General features: G+C 40.4%; 1 pseudogene; it reads left to right on the forward strand.

Annotated features, from left to right (window-relative positions):
* Positions 1-2623: 2623 nt before the first annotated feature.
* On the forward strand, positions 2624-5855 carry LOC110212458 (puromycin-sensitive aminopeptidase pseudogene; annotated as a pseudogene).
* The last annotated feature ends 880 nt before the right edge of the window (positions 5856-6735 follow it).

A 6735-nucleotide genomic window follows, 5' to 3' on the forward strand; every position in this document is an offset into this window, starting at 1 on the left:
ACTGCTTCTGCATTCACTGGGCATGTACTCATTCCTTCTCATCCCAGCTGCTCTCCACAGCACAGCTGAGTCTGGCTTTCCTTGTCAGCAGAAGTTCCTCAGATCTTCCTGGGCTCAGACACCCAACTCCCCTCCCTATCCCTGGGGTAAAAAGTTCTTATAGCTGGGTCCCAGACACCCTCCCAAACCAGTTAACCCCAGGCTTGCTGCTTTTGGTTATCCAAACAAGGCCTCCAGACTGGGGGTGTTTACTCTTCACAGGGACCAAACATCCTCTTAGGACATTTCTTCTGGCATTCTCCAATTGTCACTGGAAGACTCCTGTAGTGCCCCTATTCTTATTTATTTTTACCTATACTTTGTTGGCCCTAAGGTTCTATTTTGTCTCTTTTGTGGGGGAAAATCTTGAGATCTCGGAATTTTCTGACTTACTCTGCCATCTTCCCAGAATCTTCTTGGGATTTTAATTTTTTTTTATAGAATAAAATAGTTATTTTAATGTTGTTTATGCCTGAAATTAAATTAAAAATGCCATATTAATACTACTTTGGAGAAAAAAAAAACATGAAATGTTTATAGATGTGCTTTCTGGTGGACAAAAAAAATAGCCTTTAAAATAAGCCTTGAAAAAAATATGGACAAAAATTCCCAAAAGATTTAAGAATATCCATTTTTGACAGATGACAACTTCTGACACATAATATTATTCATTTTATAATTTCTCATTTTAAAAGGGAGTGCCATTCATAAGCCTCTGGGATTTTAAAGCCCCTGTAATTTTCCAATCAGAACATCTTTCTGGGACTACTATCTTACAGTTTGATCATTTTTATTGAACTCTCTCCTATTTTCTCCTTGCCTTCAGAGTATCAGAGGGATGACTATTGCTCTGCTGGGATGCCCTCTTCCTGTTTTCAGGGAACCCTTCCTGCCTACAGAGCTGGGGAGATGCCATTCCTTCCTGCACCCCCTCCCACTGCATTGAATAGAAAAACAGAAATATCTCTTCGGAAGTTATTGTCTTAAAGATGTAGCAACCCTTGCAATAGACTGTAGTATCCAAGCTGTATCTGAATAGTAAAATCAGTAGTATTTTACTTGAATCCATAGTTCTATTTCCTTTTTATTCAATGTATTGCCACATGATTAAAAATGAATAAAAAGGAAGTAGAACTGTGGGCTTAAAAAAAGCATTTTTTTTTAGTGCTTACTCTATATCAGGCATGTGTAGACATGTAAATGAAAGACAATCTCTGTCCTTTTTGGAGCTTATAATCTAGTAGAGGAAAACAAGACATAAAAATGGAATTGAAAATGGTTGAGGAAAAGGTACTTTGGTGGGGATATTTTGCTGAAGTCTGGAGAGCTAAAATCAGAGGCAAAAAAGGAATAAATAATGGAGTTCTATATCCTTTCTAAAAATGGAAAAAAAGGAGCCATAGGGTCAAACATATATCGTAGAGTAAGGTCACAAAGAATGAGGGAAAAGGCATTTAAGACATGGTTGTCAAGTCTGAAGAGTTAAGAAGCAAATCCTACAGAGGAATAAAACAATTTAAACTCAATTAGGGAAGTTGGTTGCATTTAAATGGCATGTAGTCAAGAAATGAGAAACACAGGGAAACATGATTAAAAAGAGAATTGTAGAGTATGCACAAGGTTACATTCTACTTTTTGATAGGGTCAAATTATCAAAGCCAAGAATGACCTTAGCCCAAACACTTTATTTTAGGAAACCAAGGCTAGAGAGGCAAAGGGACTTGTTTAAGGTCATAATGGTGTGTGGGACAAGTGAAAGCTTCTCATGTGAAATGGAAGCTATGCCCCCAAAATTTAGTTAAGGCTTTGGCATTAGCTGGGCCTAAGTTTCGTTTTCCTGTAAATCATGTGATTGGGTCATACATCTGTTGCCCACCCCCTCCCTTGTTTTGTAACCACCACCCTAGACTTATCTTTACCAAATTAGGCAGTCTTCTAGCTGCCAAGCTTGTTTTGGGTAAAATGTATCTCTTAGTCTCTGGGTAGAATGCAAGGTCTCTTACCTCAACCAATGAGGATAAAGAGATTGAGGTAAACAAGTGTGTATGGGGGGGGTTTTGTTTCTTAGAGTTGTTTGTCAAGGTGTATATAACTGCTTGCTTGTTGCTTGTATCCTGCCTGCCTCACTACTCCAGTCAGCCCTGGGTAGGTGATGCCCAACTCTCACACCAGACTTGCTAAAATAAAACCTTCTGTTTTCTACCTGGAGAAACCTCTGAGTTTTTATTTGGGTAAGTGATCTCAATCCCACTCAATGGTTACTAGTAAGAACAGAAATGAGAATTATAAAGTACATTGTCTGATTCCGTTCAAAAATTTAAAATGAATCAATCAATCAAATATTTTTTAAGTGTGTCAGGTCCCCCTCGCTGGGTTCCTCCCCCCCGGGTCTCCTCAGGCGATAGCCAGTGCTCTGGATGTGGCTGGCAGTTGCTCTCTCCTTAGCCCCATGTCTGCCCTGTAACTGCCACCTTTACTTCCCCAGCCCTCCTCCTCCTCCTCCTTCCCCCCTCCTAGTCCTGCTCCTCCATCTCTCAGCCTCTGCCTCAGCCACCACCTCCACAGCCAGGGCCCTGCCACTGCGATGCCGATGCCGGAGAAGAGGCCATTCAAGAGGCTGCCAGATGATGTCTCCCCAATCAATTACAGTCTCTGCCTCAAGCCTGACCTACTGGACTTCACCTTCCAGGGCAAGCTAGAGGCCAAGGCCCACGTAAGGCAGGCCACTAATCAAAATCTGATGAATTGGCTGACATTGACATTATTACAGCTTCCTATGCACCAGAAGATGAAGAAATACATGCCACAAAATGTTAAGTGTCAGAATGAAAATTAGAAAGTTACATTGTCTTTTCCTAATACACTCCAAACAGGCATAGGAACCTTAAAGATACATGTTGTTGGAGAACTAAATGATAAAATGAAAGATTTCTATAGAGGTAAATATACCACTCTTCTGGAGAGGTGCATTATGCTGCTGTCACACAGTTTGAGGCTGCTGCACCCCTAGTGCTTTTCCTTGCTGGGATGGACCTGCTATCATGCCAACATTTGACATCTCATTGGTTGTCCCTTAGGACACAGTAGCTTTATCAAATATGAATGTAATTGACTGAAAATCATATCCTGATAAAGTGAAGTTTGCCTGCACATCTGTCATGTCAACATTCTTGGTGGCAGTTGTAGTGGGAGAATATGACTTTGTTGAGACAAGGTCAAAAGATGGGGTGTATCTTTTTGTTTATACACCTGTTGGCAAAGCAGGACAAGGAAAATTTGCATTAGATGTTGCTGCTAAAACTCTACCTTTTTATAAGGACTACTTCATTGTTCCTTATCGTCTACCCAAATTGATCTTGTTATTATTCCAGACTTTGCAGCTGATGCCATGAAGAACTGGGGCCTTGTTATTTATGTGGAGACTGTATTGCTTTTTGATCCAAAAAAATCCTGTTCTTCATCCTGCCAGTGGCTTGCTTGGTTGTGGGACATGAATTCACCCATCAATGTTTTGGAAATCTTGTTACTATGGCATGGTGGACTCATCTTTTGCTAAATGAAGGCTTTGTTTCTTGGATTGAGAATCTGAAGTAGACCATTGCTTCCCAGAATATGATATCTGGATTCAGTTTGTTTCTGCTGATTATACCCAAACCTAGGAGCTTGATGCTTTAGATAATAGTCATCCTATTGAAATCAGTGTGCTCCATCCTTCCAAAGTTGATATTATATTTGATGCTATATCCTATAGCAAAGGGGCATTTGTCAGCAGAATATTGCATGACTACATTGTGGAAAAGGACTTTAACAAAGGAATGAACATAAACTTATCCAAGTTTCAACAGAAGAATGCAGCCATAGAGGACCTTCAGGGAAGGTTAGAAAATGCCAGTAGTAAATCTATTGCGGCTGTGATGAGTACATGGACCAAACAAATGGGGTTTCCACTCATTTATGTGGAAGCAGAACAGATAGTAGATGACAGAGTACTGAAGTTGTCCCAAACAAAATTATCTGCCAATGGACCATATAGTAGACAAGATTGTCCCAAGGGGATGGCTCCTATAACAATTTCTACCAGTGATGAACCTAATGAAGCCAAACTGAAAATGTTGATGGAGAAACCAGAGGTAAATGTGGTTTTGAAAAATGTTAAACCAGACCAGTGGGTAAAGTTAAACCTAGGAACAGTTGGATTGTATTGGACTCAATACAGTTCTGCTGTGTTGGAGAGTTTATTGCCAGGCATACAACATCTTTCTCTATGCCCTGTGAATCCACTTGGGCTACAAAATCATCTTTTTTCATTGCCTGGAGCTGGAATCATTATTATTGTAGATGTTCTAAAAGTCATGGAGACTTTTGTGAATGAGCCCAATTATACTGTTTGGAGTGACCTGAGCTGTAACTTGGGGATTCTTTCAATTCTCTGGTCCCATACAGACTTCTAAGAGGAAATTCAGCTATTTGTGAAAGATATCTTTTCACCCACAGGGGAGAGGCTGGGCTGGGATCCTAAACCTCGTGAGGGTCATCTAGATGCACTCTTGAGGGTTTTGGTTTTGGGCAAACTAGGAAAATCAGGACATAAGCCAACATTAGAAGAAGCTAGTAGTTCCCATGTGGATGGGAAACAGATTCTTTCTGCTGCTCTGAGGAGTCCTATATATCTGACCGTTCTGAAGCATGGTGATATTAGATATTAGACCTTAGACATTATGCTAAAGCTTCACAAAGAAGCAGATATGCAAGAAGAAAAGAATAGAATTGAATAAGTTGTGTGGCCACTGTACCACCTGAACTAATTCAAAAAGTCTTCGCCTTTGCACTTTCAGAAGAGGTGCATCCACAGGATACTTAGTGTGGCTGTTATTGGTGGTGTTGAGGTATAGATGCCAAGGGTGCTGGGACCTCGGAATTATGACACACAGGGACTGCCTGAATGAATTTGACCCAAGTCTTCCTTCAGCCAAAGATGAGATTAATTAGAGATGAACCATACAGGCCAGACTCTTAAGGAATCTGATCATTAGTGGCGCTTGTAAAGATGAGAAGGCATGAGGAAGTCTCAGTGCTTAAATGGGGGCCAGGATGAATCTTAGATACAGCCAAGTAATTTGGGGAGACCAGAGGAGGGGCTGAAAGGAGGATCCTGAAGCTGGGGTGACTGGGGTAGGAGTTTAGGGAGAATCCAGATGGGAGTGTCTGGGAGATGGGTGGGGTCCTCTGGGGATAGACAATGGAGGGCTAGGCTTTATTAGGGTAACAAAGAACTAGAAGATAGGAAGGAAGAGGTTGAATGGGATCTGAATTAGATCAAGGATGGCAAATATAACCCAGACAACTGAGGACTAGGTTTCATTAGGGTATCAAAGGAAGATAGGGCCTAGGATAAGGAAAAGCTGGTTGATCTGAGATAGGGAAAGACGAGTTAAGTGGATTATAGCTTCAGGCAACAGCTTGAAACATCTTTGACCGAATAAATGAGTTCAAGGAAAGTTTAAGGGTTTTCTGGGGCCCATAGACAAATGGACCCAAACTCTTTTTTGGAGTGAGAGGCAAAGGTCTCAGCTTGGGCCCACACCCAATCTGTGGCATAGCTGGAGGCAGCAAATAGGGGAAGAAAGCTGCTTGGAAATTTATAAAAGACAACTGGTAATCATTACCTAAGAAGATTCTTAATAGCAAGACTAATAAAGCTTTCGGTTGAAGGATTTACAACTGATAAAATGGCCAGAGAATTAAGGTTTTCTTAGAGAGCCACCCAGCTCCCTAAGCAGAGCATCCCATCCAGCAGTACTGTGAAAATAGCCTGAAGAATGCTGTTTGGCTGAAATGAGATGTCAAAACTATCCATCAGTACCTCCTGGAACTAAGGGCCTCTCAACCCACCCCCAAGCCTGCAGCCACTGTTGTCCTGCTGCCTCTTGACAAGGAGAAGGTGGAGCTATCCTACAGCTGATTCATATGCCAAGAATTTGGAGTCTTTTCTCAAACCAATGGGGGTTGGACAATGAATGCAGTTAACTGGTTCCTGCTCACACTCCAGAATTAAATTCTATTAAGAAAAAAAAGGGGGGTAAATCAAGTCAGCAAAAAAAAATGCAAATATGATATTAATAAAATAGAGCATAATGGGAAAAAAAAGTATATCAGGTACTCTGCTGGGCCCTAAGGAAATAAGTACAAAAGAAGAAATAATGTCTATTTGCAAAGAACATGCATTAGAATGAGGTAGACAAGTAGGTATAATGAATGTATGTATGCATATTCAAATATAAATATAAACAGCATAATGTCATGTTAAAAATTAATAAATGCAAATATATACAAAGTAGTTAAATATATGGTAGTCTTTCAAGGAGGGTACTAGTGGAACTTTATGAAGCAGAGGTAAGGAAAATTATTATAGTGAGATGAATGAAAAGCCTGAGAAATAGTTTTTGGGTAATTAATAATCAATTTATTAGTTAGCCTAGATAATTTTCAATAAACTGATGGTCATTGGTTTCTCTCTGTAACCAAAGACAAAACCATTCAGATAATTAAATGCTTAAATACCTTTGGGAAAAGGGGTTCTCCTGACAGGTGAAAATGAACCCTGACTGGTGAACCATTAATGAGAGTATAGACATTCAAAAGAGGAGATGGGCTGAAAGCCTTCAGCACCTCCTACTGAGAACATGGCTTAATCAT

This window comes from Phascolarctos cinereus, unplaced genomic scaffold (assembly GCF_003287225.1).
Source record: "Phascolarctos cinereus isolate Bilbo 61053 unplaced genomic scaffold, phaCin_HiC Scaffold_7;HRSCAF=346, whole genome shotgun sequence".
In the NCBI taxonomy this organism is placed as follows: Eukaryota; Metazoa; Chordata; class Mammalia; order Diprotodontia; family Phascolarctidae; genus Phascolarctos; species Phascolarctos cinereus.